The sequence below is a fragment of the Protopterus annectens genome, chromosome 11.part0 (genome assembly GCF_019279795.1).
Source record: "Protopterus annectens isolate FY-2018-M chromosome 11.part0, PAN1.0, whole genome shotgun sequence".
Classification (NCBI taxonomy): Eukaryota; Metazoa; Chordata; order Ceratodontiformes; family Protopteridae; genus Protopterus; species Protopterus annectens.
The window spans coordinates 278,593,121-278,611,953 of record NC_056745.1 but is presented as its reverse complement, the minus strand read 5'-3'; the positions used below and the strand labels follow the sequence as shown (position 1 = coordinate 278,611,953).

Genomic DNA, 18,833 nt, shown 5'->3' with positions numbered 1-18,833 from the left:
GTATGTCAGAAAAGGAGACATCTTCAGAGGGGGACCATGGGGACCCTTCCGACTCATCCAAGTCGGTATCCGACGTGACAGACTCAGGGGAGTCAATATGCTTCCTCTTGCATTTTTTCTTCCGAGGGGGTTCCCCTGCTGGATTAGGGGAGGTCTCGGAAGAGGAGGATTTTCCCAATGGGGAAACCTGAGGTGTTGGGTCTCTACGGTCTGGAACGAGAGGGTGGGTAGAGACTACCACAGGCACTGTAGAGGGAGGAGCTGAGGGAGCCGACCGTGGGGCAGACACAGGGTCTAGCACACTCCTCATGACCTCGAAGGCGCCCCGATCAGGCCGGGCCGAAGATCCCCACTCCAAAGAGACAAGGACTCCTCCCGGCACCGAGAGGGACGGCTCTGAGGCCGATGTTGGGCCCGAACTCACCAGCGCCGAAGCTCCGAGAGGGAGAACGGGGTCGGACAAGAGTCCGATGCCACTCGCCCCCTCGGAGCCGACGAGGGAAGCTCGGCGCCCAGATCCCTCCAAAAAGGAGATCGGAGCCGACGAATGAGCCGAAAGGTGGGGAATCGGCTCCGACGTGCCGACAGTCACGGCTCCCACAAGCTCCGGCTCCGAACTCAAAGGAGTCGGAGGAGGAACCGAAGATGGGATGGGTATAGCCACTGACTGTTGAGTAGGGCTATGCAGCATTTGGGCTAGTGCCTGAGACTTTATAAGTCTACTAACTACCCTCTCTAAGTCATGGTTGGACAGCCTGGAGGACCGAGAGGAATGGGACCTGTGGCTCCGCTCCAACAGAAGTGGGGATCCCGGAGCTGAGTGAATGGAGCCAAGGGACGGGGACCTTGACCTCTTTCTAGTAGATGGCCCCGATACTACTATCAGAGCCATTGTAGTCATGGAACCCTCGGCTCCGGCCGGAGTCGAGGTAACAGATTGAGTCTTAGAAACATCGGCTCCAGCCGGAGCCGATGTCAAAGCAGTTTTGGTGCCTCCGGTCTAAGGCTCTGAAGCTGGAGCCGACAGCTTTGAAGGCTTCCCCGACGAAGACTGGGTCGCGGAGCCTTCAGGCTTTAATAAGCCTCGAAGTATTAATTTGTTCCTGCGCTCCTGCAGGACTCTTGGACTGAATGCATGGTAGACAGAACAAGAGTCCTGCAGGTGCAGAGGTCCCAGGCAATATACACAAGAAGTGTGACCGTCTGTCAGAGACATTTTCTGACGGCACGAGTCACACTTCTTGAAGCCTGAGACCTTGGTGTCTTTAGACATCTTAAATAAAAGTGCAAAAAACAGACGCACACACAGACACACCCCTTTAACAAAACTAAGTCAATCACACAGACACAAGAAATAACACTGACTAAGGGAAAATAAGGGTTAGGCCCAAAGGCCTAACAAATTAACAGGACAAAAGAGAGAATAAAACGGGATAAAAGGGACCCGGATTAAGCTAAAAGGGATAGAAATGTAGGGGACAACAACAACTACACTATCTGAATAAAAAACTAAGAGGTTTTTAGAGAAATTTACCAAGTAAATTAAACTAACCTGCAGAGCCGGTAGAAAAAAGCACCTCGCAGCTAAAGCGGCAAACAAGATCTGAGTAGTTACCGCCTAGCATTGTGGGATATAGGGGAGCCTCGAGCCGGTAAAAATAGATCTTGAGCTTTAGTATTGGCCGTGTCGGAGCCGAGGATCGGCTCCGAACCCATCCAGCAAGAATGAAGGTGAGATTGACAACTTAACATTGTATTATAACTGAATCATTCGTGGTGATGCTGCGGTAGCGTTGTTGCCTTACAGTAAGACATTGTCCTGTTCGATTCTCAGCTAGAGCGTCTTCTGTGTGGAGACATGCGTGAATGGGCATACCTTCGTTGAAGGTTGTGTGTCAGGGCCAGCAACTCGGCACGTAAAAATCCACTGACAATCATTAGCGGACCGGAGTTCCGCTGTGGCGACCCCTAACCGGGAAATGCCAAAAGACACAACAACAACATTCAGGCAGTCAGCTGAAGTAGATTGATATTGAGGTGTATCACACTCCCTTTATCATGTGTGAGCAGATCCAGTCTGTGAGGAAGCTTGTAGTAATTACCCCTGCCCAAGTCCATAAGAAGGAAGTACCAATGTTGTCTGCACTAAAAGGAGATCCCAACAAGGATTTTTGGGGTATCCTTTTGAATATTCAGAATCACCCTGGATATCAGTGGGAAATGCATGAAGGAACTGTCCCTTCCAAGAGAAAGAAACAGCTCTGGAACAAAAGTTGTTTAGTTGTTTGTTTTAAAACAGTACAGACAGATTTACCTGAGGTGTTCTCCATGACCAGATCAATTCCTGGAAGACTGGCTTGTTCAATTTCTATTTGCGAGTGTCTTTCCTGGTCCTGCTCAGCTTTTCTGCCACTGTGTTTTGTACTGACAGAATGTAAGATGCTTGGAGGGTTAAGGAATTCTAAAGCGCTAACTTCCAAGAAATCAATGCCAGCCTGCATAGGGGGTACATCCTTGTACCTCTCTGCTTGTTTATATGCCTCATGACTGTGGTATTGTCTGCAATCAATTCAAAGGGTGCTGGGGACTAAAAATATGCCTCATGACTGTGGTATTGTCTGCAATCAATTCAAAGGGTGCTGGGGACTAAAGGTGATACAGAGACTTCAAGGCACAGATCACAGCCAACATCTCTTTTAAGTTGATGTCCTTTAGTCTGTCTGAAGGATCCCACAGTCCTTGCACTTCTACCCCTCTGGAAACTGCTCAAGGAAAATCTGACACATCTGGTGGCAGAGTGATTTAGGGTCTGAGGAGAGACTAGGGTACAGTTGAATTTGTCTCCACCAATGCAATTCCCTTTTATGAAGCCCAAAACTGAAATTTGATACTCCAGAGAATGCAAATGTTAGGTCCGTTTTTTTTTTTTTTTAGAAACCATTGTATCTTTCTTATGTGTAATTTAGACAGGAGAGAATCATAGAAGCAATGAATCCAAGGATCCTGAGAAATTCTCTGGCAGAAGTCTGAGACTGATTTGAGAAGCCAGGAAAAATGCCAGGTAAAAATTCACATTCTCTTGTTTTTAAAAAAAACTTTTGAAAAGAATAATGTATAAGGCATCCTAGAAACACAATCCTGTGAGGTGGAATCAAGGAAGATTTTGCAATATTTATTTGGCCGTAAGAGACATAACTCATCTTAATAACTCTTGACATCTAGATGGACTCTGCCAAGATACGCAAGTCATCTAATTAAGAAAAGATGTGAATACAATTCAGTCTGTAGTAAGCTATTACTGGGGCTAGGCATTTTGTGAATACCCTTGAAGCTGTAGACGAATCAAAGGATAATGCATAGCACTGATAATGTCAGCCAGAAATAGAGAACTTTAGACATTTCCTGAAGCTAATGGTTATAGGAATGTGGTACTAAGCATATTTTACATCTAGAGTTACTAAGTAACTCTTAGGATGAATGAGGAGTAACAGGTTCTGTAAGGTCAACATTTTTAATTTTGGCACTTTCACATATGGATTTAGAAATGACAGCTCTAGTCTCTAGTACTGTCTCCAAGAGGTTTCTTTCCTTGGTACAAGAAACGTTCTGGAGTAGAAGCCTTTGCCTCTTTGACTTAAGGGAACTGGTTCTATTACTCCTTGGGTGTGTTAAAACTAAAGAATCCGAAGAAAACATGTGGTTTGGAGGGGGGGGTATGCCCTTGAAAGTAGATTTTGTATCCAGTGCCATTTGTAACTCTCCTGCATCACTTTGAACACCCAGGAGTCCAAAAGGGGAATGCTGAAGGCCAGTTTTAGGGAGAAATTTGTACAGATACTGACTGGAAGAGCAGACAGTTGATAAGGAATGTTAACATAGTCATTATGCACTGTTGGTTTGTCCCCTTTTCTGAAAAGACTCATGTCCTTTGTTGTAGTTACTCTCCTGTCATCTCTTTTTTACATGTTGTTCGCCATAAAAAGACTGGTTTTGTTTATTTGGCTTTTGGTGTAAGAGGGAGGCCTATAACATTTATATTGGGGTACATGATAGAGCTTAGAAACTCCTTGAATCAATTTCCCTCTTTCATCATACTGTTTGAGAACATGGGTGGCAGAACAACCAAACAATACCTCATTAACTAAAGCAAAATCAAAGATTTCAGACTTTACCTCATCTGCAAAGTTTTCAGTACGTCGCCAAGCATATCTTCTCCACACTGCGGTAATAGCAGCCTTAGGCACAGTATCTGCACAATCATACACACTCTTCAAAACATATTTATATATCCAATGAAGGTCAAAACAGTTTGGTTCAGAAAAACAGCTCTCTTCCATGCAAAAAGTAAAAGTCAATTCTCGCAGACTGTTTGTATGACAATGCATACATTTCTACATATATGCCTGATAACTCAGAATTCTGAAGGCTAAAGTGGAAGAAGAAGAAAACATTCTCTTATCTGTATGGTCCAACACTTCACTGTCTTTGTCAAAAGGTGAAGGGTTCGGATTGAGGACCAGCCTGCTGCCAGAAAGAGACACAACTGAAATGGCAGCTGGGTCAGATTTAAGGTGAGAAAAAAATAATTTACTGGCCTGAGGTACCTTATACACCTTATCTGCTTTATGAAGGACTGATGGACAGGCATCAGGATGAATGAAGGCAGCATTTAACACATCCTCCATAGCTGGTAGTATTGGAGGAATGAGGTATATCCATTTGTAACATAATTATAACATGTTATTTCAGGGGAATATCTGTTTGTTCCCATAAAAATACCTCATTCATTCTGGCAATGGTTTGATTAAAAAAATTCCTCTATAGAATAATAAGGATTAACATCTTCTTCACAATCAGAGATTTGGGCTTGGTAGTCTTCAAAAGAAGAAGCCCTATCTCTGAAAAAGTCAGAATCAGACCCTGTTTTCTCTTGAATAACTTTACTGGAATGCTCAGTTGTAAAGGCTTCTGTCTAGCAGGATGTATTGCCTGTAATGCCTGTCTGCTCAAAATAAGGAAAGTACAGCTGTGACTGCCTTACGAGCATATGAGCAGTAGTGCCCTACTACCCTCTCTCTCTGGCAGTCTGCCAAAGCAAAGAGCTTCCACCACTGCCTGTCTGTGAGTGAGAATGACCAGTCATCTGGCAACACCAAGACATCTCTTCACACTTACAGACAGGACCTTTTCAGTTTCCTAGAGTCCAAAAGGACGAGTAGATGAGAACACAAACTTTGTAAACACATACTGTTCCATACCAAAAGCTACACACACACACACACTAAGAAAGGCTGCTGAAAAAACACAACAGCAACTTCAACAACCAACTACATATACTCAACAAAAGGAGGATGGTCAGAGGGCTCTGCCAATAAGGCAGTGTGTTCTATGAACATCTACTGTTACAGGTAAATGGAACTTGTGCAACAGTAATGTAGAACACTGTGTGTGTTGTAACTTTAAGAAGCATTTCCAAAAGACACACGTGCAGTATAAATAGCGAGCACGTGCAGGCAGCAGTGCCATTTTGACAGAACACCCAGAGTGTGAGCACGTATGAATGTGTCAGTAAGTCTGTTTATAAGTTTAAGTTACAAAGCCTCAATCTTGATGTGTTTGTGTACAATAAAGCTGTTTAACAAAACCCACAACTGTCCATCTGTTTTCTCCTGACCAGACAAGTGACATGGTGTCAGAAACGGGATGTCTAGAAAAGAAAAAGCCAAAAATGAACTAGTAATGAAAACTTGCACAAACTATTTATTTTGTAAAAGAAAATGCAACGAGACATTTGCAAGGCACAAGATGCATTATTAATCGAACTAGCCCAAAAATGTATTATTAAGCAAACAAAGGTCACAAAACGCATCAATAATTAAATGAAATGTTCAGAACCATGATATCTGATAAAAGAATTATCAGGGACGCTCATAAGGGATTCAGAATTGCATTGGGTTGTAAAACGAGCATGTTTAAAGTAAAATAAACATGTTCAGAGTAAAATGAGCACAAAAAAGCGCAATGGGCATTAAATGAGATTAAATGAGCACAACAAATACAATAAAAGGGCAAAATAAGCATAAAGGAGCACAGAAAAGCAAGGTGAATGTATGTTTTTGAGTAAAACTACCGTATTTTGGGCATGAGCTGTTATTTCGCATTAACCAGAGCTATTCTAGGCATAACAAGAGTTGTTCAAAGTATCTCAGAGTGTGCAAAGTATTAGCAGTGTGTGGTTAATCACAGCGCAATTATTTCAAAGAGTTTATGTGTGTAAAGTGCAACTATTCCGCAAAAGTGCAGCCAAAATACAGTCATTTTGAAAAAGTTTCTTGTGCTGTATACGTTTATTTGCAGAGTGCCGCCATTTCAAAGTGTTTCTTACACTATACAGAGTTATTGCAAAGTACGGCCATTTTGAAAAGTTTACTGTGTGCTGTATACAGTTCACTCACATGTGCAATCAGTTTGAAGTGTTTCTTACTCTGAGCTTCTTCTACCGTATACAGTTTATTCACAAAGTATAGTTATTTCAGAGTGTTACTTACACTGATAAGGAGAGGTTTCGTAAAGTACAAAGATTTCAAGAGATCTTGTGCTACAGAGATTTATTTTGCAAAGTACTAGTGTTTCAGAGGCTTATTGTGCTACTAGGCATAATTACAAGTCATGGCATAAATTTCTGGCATATATATATATATATATATATATATATATACATATATATATATGTGTGTGTGTGTGTGTGTGTGTCTGTGCATGTTTGGGCATAAATTCAAGAGCATTCAATAGTGTGTGTTGATATGGCAGAGGCATTTCACTGACCCAGTCCACTTGTATTTGACTATAAAACTGCAGAGATTTGGAGAGTATTTGAGAAGGAAAATTACATTTTTATGCAAGCAGCTTTTTCAGATAAAGATGTACGTACAAGGGTGTTCATTTTGCTTAACTTAGCAGGGCCTGAAGCTATTGAAAGGGAGCGTTCATTTGTGTATGCACCAGCAGTATATACTGGAAAGGGGGAAAACTGCCAAACTGTTGTACTGACTGAATCAAGACAGGATCCCGAGTGTCTGAAGCATAAATTCAGAGAGATGTACAACCCCCAGACAAATGTTACATTAAAGAGGCATTTATTTTACATGAGAGACGAAAAGCCATAGGGAAACTTCTGCAGCTTATATCACTGACCTGAGAAATAAAGTTAAAACATGCATATTTGATGACTTGAAAGATGAGTTAATAAAGGACAGGCTTGTCTGTGGTGTTAGTGCTGCAGTAAGAAAGATTTTACTTCATGACAGTGATTTAACGTTAAGCAAGGCAATAGAGATTTGTCAAATCCATGAGCTCACAGAAAGGCACACAAATATGCTTACAAGTGATAAAAGCATGGTTTCAACGAGTCCCAGATCAAATGCAAACACTATGCAAAATGTGGCTAGCAAAAACAGGCCTAAGCACATGGCAACTCCAGCAGGCTTTTCTGGAAAGGCACGTGATTTTCTAGCATGTTCCAAGATTAACTCAGTAAAGTGGACATGCTCATTGCAGTACAAGAGTGAATCAGTGTAACCCAAGTCAAGCTTTCATTGTTAACTGTCGCAACTGTGGTGCCAATCATGAGTCTAAAAGAGAAAAGTGCTTAGCATTTGGTCAGCAATGTCACAAATGCAAAAAATGCAATCATTTTCAAAAGATTTGCAAACCAAACAAGCCCCATTCTGTTATAAAGAAAAGTCACTCAAAAAAGCAAGTTGATCACGTAGAGATCTGCAATCCTACTTTCTGTGTAGATGGTATATCATTTGTTGGTGAAATGGTTGATGCACTAGATTTGTTGGTAAAAAATGATGTGTTCTGTACTGTTCTGATTTATGGTAAGCCCACAGAGCTCAAAGCAGACACTGGTTCAAAGTGTAATGTTATGTCAGTGGAAAACATTTGCTAAGGTGAGAGCTGGTGAGCAACGTAATCTAACAAATACTGCGAAAACTGTTGCTTATGGAGGTGAAGAGAATCAAACTGAATGTTCAGTAATACGTTCATGCTTTTCCAGTTGGGAACAAGTACTGCTTGCAATTCTACGTAGTTCGAAGACCTGTGCAGTCACTGTTGGGTCTTAGAGACAGTTTGAGACTGGAACTGCTTTCTTTTACTGAGGAAGTCCATCATGTAAGCACATGTCCTAGTTCCAGTTTCACCCATAGCATTTTCTCAGAGTATGCTGATGTTTTCAATAACAGGTTGGGCAAACTTCCAGTTGTGTACTCCATGAAAATAAATCCAGAAGTCAGTCCAGTGGTCAGACCAGCAAGGAGAATTCCAATAGCCATGCAGAATAAAGCCAAGGTCCAACTAGATAAAATAGTGCAGCAAGGTGTGATTTGTCCAGTCAAAGAACCAACCAAGTGGGTGTCTTCCATGGTAGCTGCTCATAAAAATACCTTGGATGAAATCAGAATATGCATTGATCCGAGAGACTTGAAAAGAGCATTAAAGAGACTCCATCATTCTATGTGTACAATAGAAGAGGTCGCTGCCCTGATGCCAAATGCCACTGTTTTTTTTTCTGTTTTGGATGCAGAGTTCATTTTGGCAAGTGATGCTTGATCGTAAATCTTCACTACTGACTGCATTCAGTACCCCATTTGGCAGATACAGATTTCTTAGGATGCCTTTTGGTATAAATTCTGCAAATGAAGTTCTTTACCATGCAATGGAGTCACTTTTTTCAGTTTATCCCTGTGCCAAAATTGTTGATGATTTATTGGTTGGAGGCAATGGTGAAGCAGAGCATGACCAAAACCTCAGAAAAGGTCTGGACAGAGCACATGAAGTGAACCTGAAGCTTAATCCTCTGAAGTGCAAATTCAGGCTTTCAGAAGTCACATATGTAGGTAATTTATTTACCAATACTGGCTTACAACATGTTAATTCTAAACAAGTAGCCATTCTAGGGATAAAGGCTATAGGTAACATCCAAGCACTACAGTCTTTTCTTGGTACAGTTAACTACTTTGGCAAGTTTATTCTTGATTTTAGTGAGATTTCAGAGCCTTTAAGAGAGCTAACACGCAAAAAATGTTGCCTGGTCATGGTTGGAACAGCACCAGAGAGCATTTGACAACCTTAAGCAAAGAATTTCCAGTCTACCTACATTGCGAAACAATGATATCAATAAACCAGTCATTCTTTCTTATGATGCTTCAAAATTTGGTTTAGATGCAGTTATTCTCCAAAAAGGCAGACCTGTTGCCTATGCGTCTCGAACTCTTACCCAAACTGAAATGTAGTATTCTCAGACTGAGAAGGTGGCAACTGTCTTTGCATGTTCTAAGTTCCATGATTATATTTATGGTCGAGTTATCCAGATCGAAACAGACCATCAGCCTCTAGTTACTATTCTAAAGAAACCTATGCATACGTCTCCAGATAGACTTCAAAGAATGATTCTCAAATTACAAAAGTACAACTTCAAAATGATCTACGTTAAAGGCAAACTTCTTTTTCTGTCTGATATGTTATCCAGAGCACCCAGAAATAGTACGGAACAGCATGATGCAGAGAATTTTGACTTTGATGTCATGGAGGTGCATACTTTTTCTTCTATGAGATTTCAGAAATTTGTTAAAGATTGGGACTTTGTCCAGGTTACTAGCAGTTCTGAATATTCACTGTCAAATGGTCTGGCTGAACGTGCAGTACAGAGAGCAAAGCAATTACTTGAGAGGCCAAAACATGACAATACCGATATCTTTTTGAATCTACTCAATCTCAGTAACTTACCCCATAACAGCCTACTTGGCTCACCTGCTCAGAGACTTCTATCTAGACAAACTAGAACCCTACCTATTAATTCCAGTTTATTAGTGCCTAATGCTAAAAGCAACAGAGCAGTTAAAGCCCAGTTGTTTAAAAAGAGATCTTTGCAGAAGTCCAGTTATGACAAGAAGAGCAGATTTCTTTGTCCGTTGGAGAAAGGAGAGACTGTGAGGATGCAAACGGCGAAAGACTTCGACCAGATTGGTCAAGTGACAGGTGTTTGTGCCAAGCCAAGATCCTACCTAGTAGAGGCAGAGGGTGTGGAATACAGCATAAACCGCAGACATCTTCTTCCTGTATCAGAACCAATATCACAGCATAGTACCTGTGATACAGAATCTAGATCTCAGAGCAATCCAGACAATGTTCCAATGGCAGAATGTGTCTTGACAGCAACTCCCGTTCCCGATAATGTCCTGATGTCCCCAAAGATGAACATTCTGTATAGACAGTCCCCGTTGCTAAACCTACTTCCAGTTTTTATATCACAATTTTGTTGAATGTCTAAACCCTGTGTGAAATACGCAGCAACCTGGACATGACTGTTTTATGTTCAACTAGTTTTGTATAATTGCATGACAAAAGATTATTTTGTACAGTTGCATGTCATTCAATGTCATTGTTGTATGAACAATTTCTCAAAGAGGGAGGATGTAGAACAATGTGTGTGTGTGTGTGTGTGTGTGTGTGTGTGTGTGTGTGTGTGTGTGTGTGTGTGTGTGTGTGTATTGTAACTTTAAGAAGCATTTCCAAGTGACACACGTATAGTATAAATACCAAGAACGTGCAGGCAGTAGTGCCATTTTGAGAAAACAGCCAGAGTGTGAGCGTGTATGAATGTGGCAGTCAGTCTGTTTATAAGTTTATTTAAGTTTAACTTACAAAGCCTCAATCCTGATGTGTTTGTGTATAACAAAGCTGTTTGAACAGAACCCACAACTGTTTTCTGTTTTGTCCTGACCAGATGAGCGATATGTAATATGTTCGACAAACACAATGCCTTATGGGCATACGGCTTGACTCCCAAACCTTACCCAACCTGGGTGGAGGAAGGATATGGGTCCAGGAACCCCTGGAGAATGGTTTTCATGAAGCCCATACCGGATCTAGAAAAGCATCCAGTTTGTAGTAATCTGTGAAGATAAGGACAAGCTACTGAGTCTACTCATTTCCATAATGTCACTGAACAGGAAAAGACCATGGTGAAAAGTGCCTTTATCTTGCCTGAATTCATCTTTCCATGCTGGGTGTAACAAAAACGAATATCAGACGACAACCCACGTGCATTGACTTGCTTAGAGACGGGCTGACTTTTCTTGCCCAAGAAAGGGAACTAAAAAAGCCTTTTGACCTTCCTAAAAGGCTTTGCTCTGTCAAGGTAGTATCTGAGCTGCCAATGCACACCCAAGGAATAAAGTTATATTGATCCCTTTATCCCTAGGCTCTGGAAAGAACACAGGGAGATTAAAAGACTGACAGAAAGGGAAGACTGAGACTACTTTTTCCACCTGAAAAAAGATAGGTTAAGTAACACAACCCTAACCTTGTGGAAAATCAGGTAGTCCCACCATGACAGCTTGCAGCTCAGTAACTCACCTTGAAGATGTCCAAGCAGTAAGCAAAACAGTCTTCCACATGAAGAAACTAAGATAAGTGCAAGCTGCTGGTAAAAAAGTTGATGAGATCAATTTTTCCAGAGCATAGTTGAGATCTCACGGAGGTGGAATTTGCTTATGAATATATGCAATATTCCTTTCATGAACTGTTTTGCCAAAAAAGAAAAAAAGATGGGGATCCACTGGCAGGCAAGCAGAGATTGCCACTAAATGCACCATACTGGACGCATACCCTAACCCATCCTGAAGTAGCTCACACCAGTATTTCAAGACCAGTGGGATATTAACCACAATGGACCCTCTGTTTCTATTTATGCAACACTCAGAAGACCTCATCCATTCGTAAACATACGATTTAATAACAGCAGGTTTTCTGGCCTCCTTTAATGCCTGCTACTCATCCTCAAGAAACAACTGCCTAAATGGAGTCAAGACATAATCATCCAGGCTGTCAATAGACATTGCTCTAAATCATGATCTAGCAGTCACCCTAAGACTATGTGAACAAGTCCCAAGTATGAGGAAGTCTATGGTAATTGGTTTTGGCCAATACCATAAAAAAAGACAACCAAGATTTCCTGGGCCAATTGGGGGTCATCACAATGCTCTTTGGCATTTCTCTTTGAATTTTCAGAAGTACCTTGTGAGCCAGTCTAAATGGTGGAAAGACATACAGGAACATTTTCGTCTCAGGGAACAAGAATGCATCTGTCCTCCAAGCATGGCTGCAAGGATGCCTGTAACAGAATTTATCCAGCCATCTGTCTCACATGGAGGCAAACAGATCTATTAGAGCCGTTCCCCACATCTGAACTAGATCCTGGAATACCACTGCCTTGAGCTTCCACTTGTGTGGGTCTGCCCAGGAACTTCTCAGTCTGTCTGCCAGCAATGCTCTGCTCTGACAGGATGCATGATGCCTGACTACACACAGACAACTGAGATTCCTGGAAATGAAGGTTTTTCATCCAACAATTTTGGACATACCACTGAATTTTTCTCATGTGAAGACAGGTCAGTGGTAAAATGAGAATCATGGATGCCATCAGTCCAAACAGTTCTAGGGATTCTTTCACCGAGGCGACATTCCTCTGTGAGAATTCCAAAAACACTGTCTGGTACAAGAATTTGTCTTCAAGAAGGAAAGAAAAGCCTTTGCAAGGGTGTCAAACATGACTTTGGGAGTTTCAACTTGAACCCTAAACAGGAGAGTCATAATGAAACCTCCTCTAGCAATGCTACACACCTGAACAAAGACTCTGCACAGATCAGCAAGTCATCCAAGTATGGAAAAATGTGAATGCCCAGAGTCCATCAGTGGGCTACTACCACAGCAAGGCATTGACACTGTGGTGAATAGACCAAAGGTCAATACAGAAAACTGACATAGCAAACCACACACAGCAAATCTCAGATATCCCGAGGTGATGAGCAATGGAGATCAGTGGTCTGAAAACAGAAGGAACTCTGTCTTCAAAATGAGCATTTTGAATTTGGGGACCATGACAAACATATTCAAAAAAGATAGGACCTGCACTAGTCTCTACGACTGCTCTCATTGAGTAGCCAAGAAAATGCTAGAGAATAAACCTTTCTTTCTTTCTGAAGAAGTGACCGCTACTATGATCCCTGAATCCAGCATTTGCTGGAGAACAGGATGGAATAACAAAGCCTGGTACTGTAGATGAGGGGAAACAAAACCCCACTGAATGGAGGAGGATCTTTACACTTCCATCTAAAACCCCTGCCAAATATGTCTGCACTCATTTGTTGGCAGCCACTGATGACCAGGCCGCCTTGTTGAAAACTAACTAGAGAGACGAGGCATCCAACGGGGCTCTTGATAAAGACGGATGCCACACCTCAGCACAGTCATAAGTTGGAAGGGGAGTATCCTTTCTAGGAAAGGAACTCTTTTTATTAGGCTTGGTGGAGATATATCAACCTGACATTTCCTTTAATTGCCTTGAATTTTGTTCAGCTGGAACTTCTGCTGGTTAGGCTGCCGAAAGTTATCTTGCTTAAAGTAGGAGACCTCGGGAATATGAAACACTTTCAATGCTCCTTGTATCAAATTACCTCTGCCGTCCCAATGTTTCAGGATCTGATTAGCTGCAGTATCAAATGCACAGTCAGACTCAAAAGGAGCATTCATAATCTTACTTTTTAACTCAGTAGACAAATTCTGGGACTGTAAACCAGCACACCCCCTAATCACCACTGACAATGCAGTATTTCTAAAAAAAAGCATCAGCTCCTTCCAATGCACTTTTAGAGCATGTTTTAACACCTGAGAAACATTGGAAAAAGAAGTTATGTACTCACCATAACATTCCATGTGAGTTGTCCAGCTCGTCTTCATTCTTTACTGATGGGTTCCAGAGCCGATCCTCGGCTCTGACTCGTCCTCTTACTACAGCTCGAGGTCTAAAACCAGCTCGTGTCTCCATCCCTATCCCATGATGCAACAGTTACTACCTCAGATCTGGTTTGTTAACCAACAATACTCTCTTTAAGTAGCCTAACAGCTTAAGCAGCTCTACTCAAGGTACTGATTTGTTCAAAATAAATTTCTAAGCCTTCCAGGATTAAACAAGGCTGGGGGTTGGAGGGAGGGACGTAAGAATGAAGACGAGATGGACAACTCACATGGGACATTATGGTGATATATTCTTCAGAACAGTGGAACCAAAGGAGGCCCCGTCCCTGGAGGCCATGTCAACTTTGTAATGATTTATAAATGTATGAGGTCTTGACCATGTTGCTGCTGCACATATGACATCTATAGGTAACCTTGTCCTAAAGGCCTGTGAAGTTGAGACAGATCTAGATGAATGAGCCTTCACCTTGTTTGTCAATTGTTTGACTGCTGCCTGATAAATAAACGATATACAATCTGATAACCACCTGGAGAGGGTAGGTTTTGTCACCAGCAGGCCCTTTCTGTTTTCTGAGAAGGAAACTAAAAGTTGATCTGATTTTCTGTAATTCTTGGTCCTATGAAGATAGAAACGTAGCTATTTGTTAAGTTGATGAAGCATGTACTCTGTCTTATTGCCATAATTGGGGAAAAATACTGGAAGCTCAATGGATTGGTTTAAGGTGAAATTAGTGCATACTTTAGGTAAAAATGAAGGATTAGTACGTAATGATACCCTATCTTTATGAAAAATCAGGTATGGTTGTTTTATTCTCAAGGCCTGCAATTCAGAAACTCTTCTGGCTGTAGTTATAGCTATAAGTAATATGGTTTTCCAGGATAAATACTTCAGATCACAAGATGAAGCTGGCTCAAATGGAGGAAGAATTATCCGAGACAGTACGAAGGATAAATCCCAAGGTGGAAGAGGTGGTCTAATAGGAGGCCTCAATAAATTAGTGCCCCTTAAGAACGCTTTTGAAAGAAAATAACCTACCCGCCTATCACAGTGACCACAAGACTTGTAAAAACACAGTTGGATGACAGACATGGGTTTAAATACTATCTATGGCATACAGATCTAGGCTCAGAAATATTCAGCCTCTTAAAAATTTGGTCCAAATACACAATAAACCATAATGATCTGACAGTAACCATGAGGGGGCCTTAAGTCTCAGCATACAGAGATGTCATACTACAAGCATCAGAAATTAAAACTACTGCTGACTTGATAGGGTAGGGACAATGAATCTACTTATTCTACCAGCAATCCGGATACTTCTCAAATGCCAACTGCTTTGCTGTGGTACAGCAGACAGGCCAACTGGACACCAGCTCTATGTTTATGAAGGCACTGATAAAAAAAAATGCTAGAGACCAAATTATTAGAAGAATGGCCACAGATTATGGCTATGACAGGACATGTAGGTGCAACTGGAAAATAAGGCAGATATGAAAGCCCCAGGGGCCTAATGGATAAGGCATTGGCCTCCTAAGCCAGGGATTGTGGGTTTTTGTCCCATTTGGGGTAATATAATCTTGACAGTTATTTTGACTAGTTAAGCCTTGAGTCAAAGTGTAAGACATAAGGGTCCTAAATTGTGAGTTTTTTTAAAAACACCGGGTTGGCATAATAGTTGTGTTTACTTCACAGACCCAAGATAAAGGCCTTGACTTTCACCTTTGTTCACGGACTCATTATTGGCTGGGCGTGTAATAGTCTGATGACTGACTGCCTAGTATTTACCTACCATTGTTTTCAACTGAAATTATTGTCTGCTTAAATGGCTACCAGTAAATAAGCTGTAGAACATGACCTACAGCAAACACGGGATGGACAAGATGAAGAAGCATCTGTACAAATCACACAAGCATACCTTTCAACTATCCCTAATTTAGGATAAACATTTTGTTCTGACCCTCCTAAAATGGGTGCCTTTCTGAAAAACTAAATAAAAAATAGTGGCTTACTGTTCATAGATAATGACACATTAGATTTAGAAACCTCATCTAACATTAATTCATGTTCTCTGAGTCTGTTAACTTTTTAAGCCAGTTGTAGAAATATTTAAAAAAGTGTCCCAGATTTTGAGCCTCTTCCCTGATTCTGGAAGTAACATAAGAGGTCCAAAACTATGCATGCAATACCTGCTAATCTGGACAGCTAGCCCTACTGGCAGCTGTTCCATATAATTAATGTCTCCATCTACTAATTTCACCTGCCCTACATCAGGACAAAATGCATTTTTACATTCACACTTTTTTAAGGAAAAAATATTTATATATATTTTAGAAAAGCATTAAACCATATCAAATGATTATGTAAAACTTGTCAGGGACACCCCTCCCAAACACACTACCCAAAAGACCATAACTCAGAACTCTCAACCTCTAAGTACAAGAATCAGAAACAAGCCCAAAATAATGGGAGAAAAGGTCCAAAGTCAAGGACAGAGTTTAAGTATTGCTTTTATATACTTTGAACTTTACTAGAATAATGAACAGGTTTTTATGTATTACCATGCAATTTTCTGATGAACATAGAATCCAAAACTTAAATTTCAGTCATTATTTAACAACCGCTGTCCTCAACGACTTGCCAGAAAAACACATATTTTATGAGGAACAGGCTAAAAATGTGAAATAAAATCAGAGCCATTTGTGCGGTGGTGTACTTGTTCTTCTTTCGGCTTTTCCTTGTTAGGGGTCGCCACAGCGGAACTCCGGACCGCTAATGATTGGCAGTAGATTTTTACGTACTGGCTTGCCGGGTCTAATGTACAACCTTCAAGAAAGGAACGCCCATTCACGCATGTCGCGACACAGAAGACGCTCTAACTGAGAATCGAACGGGCAACGTATAACTGGGAGGCGACAACGCTTCCGCAGAGAGAGTGTGTGTGTGTGTGTGTGTGTGTGTGTGTGTGTGTGTATATATATACATGGCTCTCAAATAATCAGTGACAAATCTCAAAAGAGTGATAGACAAATCCAGAAACAGAAACAATCAGGAACACTTAAATATTTCGGCTATTAACTTAATATACTGACAGAATAAGAGACTGTAAATGAATAAACAGTTTCTGAAGTAAAATAAGTCATTATATAACACTGTCATTATTTATTAAGTGTAATTATCTATTAGCCAAAAGTCAACTTTAGGAGGGATTAAGAGGAGCATAGCTAAAACCCGAGTCAAAACCTGGGGCAAGTGAAAGTTATGTGCACCAATTACATTTGCCTCACACTACCTCTCAATCTCTCAGAGCAAGAAATCTGGCCAACCCCATCAATAATGGGGGACAAAGGCCCAAAACAGGGACAATTTTTAAACACTGCTCTTACAAACTTATAAAATTGATAAAATAACAAGTTTTGCATCAGCATGGGTTTTCTGAAGGGTATGAGGCGTGAAACTCAAATGCTCGTCCTTATTTTCTGACTTCAACCCTCAATGATTTGCCAACGACTTTGGAGAAACCCACATTTTTTTTTAGAAACGGTCCAAAAATACTAGGCAAAAATTTGAACATTCTGCGAAAAACTCTAGAGTTGAGAGGTATACAACTGTCTACACATTCCCCATGAAACAGTAATTTAGGCCTTCAGTCTGTAACCAGCTACACCATTTTTTTATTTTTTTTGTCCACGGTTTACCTAATAATTGTGTACAAAAGACGAAGCAAACAGACGGAACTGCGAACTAGACGCAAAGTGAACGTTGCACAGAATGAGAACCAGTTCAGAAACCTTAGCTTTGATACAATTAATGAAACGATAACCAATACACAAATATTTATATGTATAGATTTAGCCACACTGTAAAATCGAAAAAACAGAGAACATGCGCTAAACTGAACAAAACATTATCAAAATAAAAATCGAGTTATTTCGCTTTAGTTTAAGCCGATTAACTTTTTACTACCATAACTGGGCTCATCCTTATTATCAATAACATGCTATATTGCGAATTTATTTGTAAGCCGTGTAATGTACATAGCTTCATTGCCAAAGTATAGAAATCAACAGTTTGAACGTAGTAAGAAATTAGAAAACACTAACACATACACACGAAGCCTTGAGTAAACTGTCTGACGTAACTGATAACTTCTCAAGGGGATTTCTCTTGGAGTGAACCGATTCCCGCTTTTTCTGATCCCTTTCAACACTTCTACCACGTGCTCTTTTTTTACACCTGATGGTTCATCAGAAGTAATTACCTATAGAGCGCTTGGTAACCTGAGTGTGTCACTGTCAGATAGCCAGTAATGATGCTGTCTGAAAAAATAGTCCACAAACACAAGCCTACGCAGAAGTATACATTGAATGATGTCTGACGTAGTAATAGACCAGAAACAGAAATCGAATGTTGGCTTCAATCGAGTCAAGTTTTCAGGACAGGTAAATAAAGCTGTTCTGGTTTAATATCTGCCAAAATTAAACGTTTTATTGGAGGACTACTTATGTTCTGTTAATAAAATAAAGACTATTTATTTTAAATTATGTATTGACATTTGATTACTCGGAAAGTCCCATTGGGTAGGTGCACATTTTCAGCAGAGGCCGGGGGAGAAAAATTGCACAATATTACGAAAATATTTTGGAACAATAATTTTATAATTTTCAAAAAAAAAAATAATACAGTAAAAAGTGTAGTTTAAACAAGTAAAGCAAATCAGATATAACATGAAAAGGTTGGTTAAGAGTAGATGTAACTTATATGCCAATGAATTCATATTTAAAGAAATCGTAGTCAATTTAGAGAAATTCAAGGTAAGTAAGTATAATACAAACTAATAACTGCAGTATGAAGTGGGAGGGAAAAAAAACAGAGTTATGACATATTTAGAGAGTCAGGAGAGTGAAACTGAAGTAAGGAAGTGAGTGAAGAATGGGGAACAAGGAGGTGTAAAGTATGAGTAGGCGATTCTTCACATTTAGTGATATAGTTTATCCCGGGCTCGAGTAAA

General features: G+C 40.6%; 1 protein-coding gene across 1 annotated transcript in view; it reads right to left on the bottom strand.

Annotated features, from left to right (window-relative positions):
* The window catches only part of SYCP3 (synaptonemal complex protein 3), a 1,713,853-nt gene extending 1,695,711 nt beyond the window's left edge, over window positions 1–18,142 (bottom strand). The window contains exon 1 of the mRNA XM_044087754.1: window positions 17,932–18,142. The gene's annotated coding sequence lies outside the window, so the exon portion shown is untranslated. The remainder of the gene's footprint in view (window positions 1–17,931) is intronic.
* Between the last annotated feature and the right edge of the window lie 691 nt (window positions 18,143–18,833).